This window comes from Delphinus delphis, chromosome 3 (assembly GCF_949987515.2).
Source record: "Delphinus delphis chromosome 3, mDelDel1.2, whole genome shotgun sequence".
NCBI classification, from domain to species: domain Eukaryota; kingdom Metazoa; phylum Chordata; class Mammalia; order Artiodactyla; family Delphinidae; genus Delphinus; species Delphinus delphis.
Genome location: NC_082685.1, coordinates 15,697,769 through 15,704,902, shown reverse-complemented (window position 1 = coordinate 15,704,902; position 7,134 = coordinate 15,697,769).

Here is a 7,134-nt window from a genome sequence, read left to right as displayed (position 1 = left end):
TTACCCATTGTTTCTGTTTTAACTTTACTTATGGCATCTTTCATCTTAGAGAGATGTAAAGTTCTAATGTAGATAAATATGCCAGTATTTTATAGCTCCTGGGTTCTGTTTCATGTTTTGAATATCAATATAATTTTTTTTTTTTTGCGGTACGCGGGCCTCTCACTGCTGTGGCCTCTCCCGTTGCGGAGCACAGGCTCCGGACGTGCAGGCTCAGTGGCCATGGCTCATGGGCCCAGCCACTCTGCGGCATGTGGGATCTTCCCAGACCGGGGCACGAACCCGCGTCCCCTGCATCGGCAGGCGGACTCTCAACCACTGCGCCACCAGGGAAGCCCTTTGCTTCCTTTTTCAAAGTGTCTGAAGTATATTTATATATTTGCTTCTCCATATGGACTTCAGAATCGTCTTCTCTATTTTTCAAAATAAACATCCTGGGATTTGGGTTAGAATGACTGACATCTTTATTATATGTTAATTTTCCATCCAAGAATATTGTCCACTTTTTGTCCTTTAGTATAGTCTTTTTGTTTGCTTCTTCAGGCACATTGTTAAAATTTTTTCTCCTAGATTTTATTTCATAGATTGTGTGGCTATCATGAAAGGGATTTTAAAAAGTGTTTTTATTCCTTATTATTAGAGTATGGGGAAAAATCATTGTCTTCTTGTTTATATCTTGCACCTGACCACCCTTTAAAGCTCTCTCATGAGTTCAAATAATTTTTCAGTGGATTCTCTTGGGTCTTCTAGGTAGACAACTTTATCATTTGCAAGAAATAAATTTTTCTTTCTATTTAAATATTTATGCCTTTAAAATCATATTTATATTCAAAACATGAAACAGACCCCAGAAACTATAAAATAAATTATTAGCATATTTATCTACATTAAAATTTTATATCACTCTAAGATGAAAGATACCATAAACAAAGTTAGAACACAAACAATGGATAATGTATATGCCACAAGATGAAGTCTCTGTATTTTAATAAGAGAACTTAATTTGTCACATTTATTGTGGCTACTGATTTTCTTTGACTTATTCTTGTCCCCTTACCTTATGTTCCTATGAGACATGCTTTCTTCTTGTGTATTTTCTTTCCTGACTGGTTGGATCATACAGTTTTCTTTCTTTGTGCCCCCTCTAGTGGTTTCAAGGTTCTAGAACCTATTTCTATTTGTAACTACTCTTAAAAATGTATAAGCCTGTATTTTTTCCCTCAGTGTCTAGAAGTGCTGGTTACTTCTGAATGAGACAAAATATTGGGCATGCTTTACCTCTCTTCTCTTCCTTTCTACTCATCCCCCTCCAAACTCCCAGGTTTGATTGAAATAATCTGGAAGTTTTGTTTCAGATGCTTTCAAATACAGTTTTTCCTTCTTCTATCTTAGGAACTATTTTCTAAAAATTACATTAAAAAATCATGAGTGCATTAGCAGCAATTACAGTAACAACCACAACTTTTGGCAATTTTATTGCACATCACTGTTTCTTGTGTTACATGTCTCATCTACTTTATCTTTCCTTGGCTTCATCTTGCTTGAAATATCCTCCAGTATTTTATTTCCATAAATGTCCTTCGATAGTGTAATTTCTCTGATTTCCTTCATTTCTGAAGATCTTCTTTTACTTTCTTATTTGAAAGATTATTGTTCAAAAATGTGAATGTGTGTATGGGAGGAAATGAAACTGTAATAGTCCCGTGGGAAGAGGGGTGAGGAGGTAGAAGGTAGTGTAAAGGACTTAATCCTGATCTCTTCCAGCAGAGTCAATAGACAGGGACTGGTGGTATTAACACATAATTTAGACGTCAGGAAGTAATTACAGAAAAACCAAACCCCAAAGCCACAAAGTTCTCCCTCTGGCAACACAACTAGGATGATTAGGGAAGAGATGAAGCAGGGAGGGAGGTTAAAGGACTATGGTTTTTTGGTTATGTTTTTTGTCCAATTTTACTCTTTAAACATGAGCCTGCATTACTTTGATAAAATTAAGGTTTTTTTTTTTGTGGTACGCGGGTCTCTCACTGCTGTTGCCTCTCCCGTTGCGCAGCACAGGCCCCGTGGCCATGGCTCACGGGCCTAGCCACTCCGCGGCATGTGGGATCTTCCCGGAATGGGGCACGAACCCGTGTCCCCTGCATCGGCAGGCGGACTCTCAACAACTGCGCCACCAGGGAAGCCCAAGAGGTAGGATTTTTTTACCTGCTCCCTCTGTGTTGAGCTGGGGTGTAAAACCATGGGATGGTTGCTCCTAAGCCCATTAAGAACTGCTTTTTGACCACAGTCCTGTGGGACTCCTGAATGTATGCCCTGTTGTCTATCAGAGCCAGTGATCCAGGGGCACTTCCCTCAGGCAGCAGCTGCAAAAGATCAGGTAGCAGACATGTGTATAAGATCCTTCCATGGAGATACTGGTGACTTGGAGTGAGCTAGAGAAAGAGGGCGAGGGGGATGTTCCCACACTTCCCTTGTCTCCCTGGAGGATTGCAGTCAGCCCATAGATGCAAGCTTGAATAGAAGCCTGACCCTCAGGTAGCAACTTTTGAAGTATACAAATAGACCCCTTTAAGGGAAAAACTGGGGAGATGGGAATTTCTGCTCCCTCTACAATAAGCCAGTTAAGAACTGCTTCTTTGTTTGTTATAGTCTGTGGGGCTCCTGAATGGAAGCCCTGTTGTCTATCAGAGCCATGTGACCAAGGGAGATGTCCCCTTGGGCAGCAGCCACAAAAACTGAGGCAGAGACATATGTACAAACTCTTTTCAGTCGGACAATAGCTACTTGGGCAGGAGGGAGAGAGTGATGGGGAGTGCCTGCAGGCTTTCCTGGTCTCTGAGGAGGATTGCATCAGCCTTGAGATGCTAAATTAGAAGCCTGATGCTCAGGTAGCAGCTTTTAAAGTGTGCAGATAGACTCCATTCAGGAAAAGACTGGAAGATGGGCACTTTTTTCCTGCTCCCTCAGCTCTGAGCACTGGGATTATAGCTGCAGTTAAGTGTTCGCTCCCATTAATAACTGCTTCTTTGTTTGCTATAGTAGTTTGTGGGTCTCAGGTGCACAAACCCCATGACTTGCAGAGCTAGGTGTTTTGGAGGCCGATCCCTCTGATGGGAGCCTTAAAAGTTGAGGTGCTAGTTGTGTATTCCAAACCCTTCACTCTTCAGACAGAAACTGGGAATTGGGGGTGGGGATCTGACGTTTTGGCACTGTACCAGGGGTGGGGTTTTTGGCAAGAGTGTGTCCCAGCCTTTCCTACCTGTTTTGATGTGGGTATTTGCTCATTAGCCCAATGTGTAGGAGTCACTCAGCCAGTATCTGGATTTCTTTCAGAGGGGATCGCTTCATGTCTAACTACCTCTTTTGTGTGTCCATGGGAGCTGGGGACGTTGTAGCAAATATAGAAATGAGACTTTTCTGACAAACAAGGAAAATAAGCAAACAATGAGTAGGCTGGGGAAACAACATAAACAGACCTGAAACAGTTAAGCAATCTTGGTTATTCTTTAGCTGTTACTACCAACAAACACTTGTAGCTAGACTTGTCCTTCACAAAGCTAAACAAAGCTAATTACTGACTCCATATGAATTGTACAATCCACCTGGCATTTACTCTCGCTGCATTCTTTTGTAGCAAATCATCCCTTGTAGCTGTTTACATTTCAGAAAAGGGTCTAAGGCCCATAATGCAGACATGACGGAACCAGTTACCAGGCTGCCTGATGCCAGCAGTTGTTACCGAGTCCAAGCTCGCTCTGCTCGCCACGCGAAAAGCCGGCAGACCGAGAAGATGGCAGACTAATGTCTGAAAAACCATCTTTTCAGGGCTTGGATGCCAGTTTCTTTTATAGCACAGAGAGGGGAAGGAGATGAAGTAAAGTAAAAAGGCCATAAGTTTTGCAAATATCCCCTGGCATGGCCCCCCTGTTAATTTCTTCTTTCTTGCGGCCGTCTAGTGGTGGGCGGGGTCATATTATCTCACTGCAAGCTGAACAGAGGCACTTCAGTTTAACATTCAGGCAGAGGGGCAGGGTTCCCTGAGGCAGGCCATTATGTATGATTAAAATAACAAAAGCAAGGAAAAGCAAAGGTTAAAGTCAAAGAAACAGATCGACCGTGGAGTCCGATTTAGCTCTTCCTTGTTACAACGTGACTGTTTTAAAATATTGCAAGAAGAAGAAGCAGAATGCAAGACCTTCACCACTTTGATCCTTATCACTTACCCTGGACAGAGAGTTCCACCCATAAGACCCCCTGTAATTCCCCAGGACAGGGAGACACAGTTCTTGAGGTGCTAGCCTGCTGTGTCTTCCTTTTGCCTGGCAAAGAAAATTAAAAACCTCTCTATTTCTTATCTTCCAAATCTCTGTCTCCGTATTTTTATTCAGCATCGGTGCACAGGGAGCCGAGATTTGGCAACAGAGAGTTTAGAAGCCTCCAATGTCACCATCTTTAAAGACCACCTGTGGCACTGTACGCTTTTGGTGCCTGTGGTTTCACTCATTGGGCTATTAGAACAGCTGAATCCGGGAATATTGACATCAGATGCTGGTGAGCATGTAGATCTGTATAAATCTTGATCTATGTGTATTTTATCTTTTTATGTAAAATGAGGTACAGGATCAAGTTCAGTTTCTTCTAAATGGATAACAACTGTGCCAACATCCTTCGTGAATGGACTGTGTTTTAACACACAATGTCAACTCTGTCTACATCAAGTTTCTGTTTAACCTTGGATTTGTTTCCTGGCTCTCTGTTCTTTACTATCGGTCCACTTGGCTATCTCTGCGCCCAAAATGTTGGCTGGCTTAATCATCACAGTTCTGGGATATGTCTTGATATATATGAGACTAAGATTCCCAGTCTTGTTCTTATTCTGCTGTGTCTTGTCAATTCCTGGCTATTTGCTCTACCACATAAAAATTCACTTACAAAGTTCTAAGAAAACTCCACTGAGATTTTCAAAGAAATTCTTTTGAACATATAGATTAATTCTGGGAGAAATGATATCTTTAAATTACACATATTTTATCTGAAAGATTTTATGTCTCTCCTCTTATTTCAGTTTTCTTTAGTGTCTTTTAATAAAGTTTCATAATGTTCTTTAATAAGTTTGCAAATATTTTATTGGACTTATTCCTAATTTACACACTTTTGATATTGTACATGGCATGTTTGTTTTTCTATCTTTGCTGTTTCTTTGCTGTTGTATAGAAGTGCAGTTTATTTGGGTTATTAATCTTAAGTCACATGAATATGATGAATTCATCCGTAGATTCTTCTAGATTTTCTGTGTAGCGGCCATTCTATTTATTCCTTTCTAAAGTTATAACTTTTTCCCATTTTATCCCTTATTGAAATGACTAGTACTCCAGTATAGTTTTGGAGAGCTATATTTAATGCAATCATCTTTATTATGTTCCTGATTATGTGTGGTGTTTGCTGTGATGATATACAATTTGCATGATGTTTGCTAAGTTTTTTTTTTTTCAACAGATTAAGGAGGTTCTCTTTTAATTCTAGATTCATAAGCAATTTTCTTCTATTTTGGATTCACTAAAATTTTAAATCATCAATGGATGTTGAAATTTATTTGTTTTTCACATCTGTTAAAAAATTATAGTTTTACTCCTTTAATTCATTAAGATGATAATTACATTAACACGTATTCCAACATTGACCTAATCTTTCATTCCAGTAGAAGCTCAATTTGGTCATCATGCATTATGGTTTTTGTACCCTTTGGTTTGAGTTTGCAAAATTTCTGTATTACTTTTATATTTTTGTTTCTGAATAATGTTGATCAATACTTTTCCTTTTCCAAACTGCCCTTGTCTGTTTTTTTTTTTTTTTGCGGTACGCGGGCCTCTCACTGTTGTGGCCTCTCCCGTTGCGGAGCACAGGCTCCGGACGCGCAGGCTCAGCGGCCATGGCTTATGGGCCTAGCCGCTCCGCGGCATGTGGGATCTCACCGGACCGGGGCTCGAACCCGTGTCCCCTGCATCGGCAGGCGGACTCTCAACCACTGCGCCATCAGGGAAGCCCTCTCTTTTATTCTTGATTGATGTTGCCAGATGCTTATCTATTTTAATAGTACTTTGAATCATCTAACTTTAGCTTTATTAATCTGAACTATATGTCTTTTTATTTCTACAAATCCTTCTCTTTATAATTTTTATCCTTCTATTCTCTTCCAGTATATTATGATTTAAATATAAATGACAAACAGATAAATGTTCAACTTTTTCATTTCTAATAATAATATTTAAGGATATAACTTTGACTCAAACCAAATTAACTCCATTTCATACATTATGATATATTGTGATTTCAATATCATTCAATTCTAAAAATCTTATAAGTACTATTATAATTTTTTCTTTGAGTCCTCAGTTATTTTAGAAGTGTGTTTAAAAATTTTCAAATATATAAGAATTTTACACTACTTTTATTATTGTTATTTAACTTAATTATATTGTATTTAGATTAGAGAACATTGCCTGAATGACACCAATTATTTGAGATTTTCTGAAAACCATTTTATGTGCTTGTACATGGTGAAAGTTTGTGAATGGTCCATGTGTGCTCCAAAATAATGTTTTCTGAGGAATCAGTATTCTAAGAATGTCTACTTGATCAAACTTATTAATTTGTAGTTCAAATATTATATTCTCATTAATTTTGTCTACTTATTTAGTCAGGTTCGAAATGCACAGTATGTCAATTTTTCCTTGTATATGTATCAATATTTGCTTTGTGAATATTAAAGATATAAGGTACATATACATTAAAATTTTAAATATTTTCCTAGTGAATTCACTTTTTATATTGATGGAATAATTATCTCTAATAGTGCTTTTTTCTTAAAACCTCTTTTTATTTTATTATTTGACACTAACATTATGGTTCTCCTTTGGTTAATATTTGTCTGGCATATCTTTTACCACTTTTTGTCTTCAGTGAATGGTTCATATATTTTATGTTTTTCTCTTATAATTGCAACACTGGGATTTTTTTTTCCTTTTCCATTATCGTTTATTACAGGATGTTGAATATACAATAGGACGTTGTTGTTTATCCATTCTATATATAATAGTTTGCATCTGCTAGTCCCAAACTCGCAATCCATCCCTC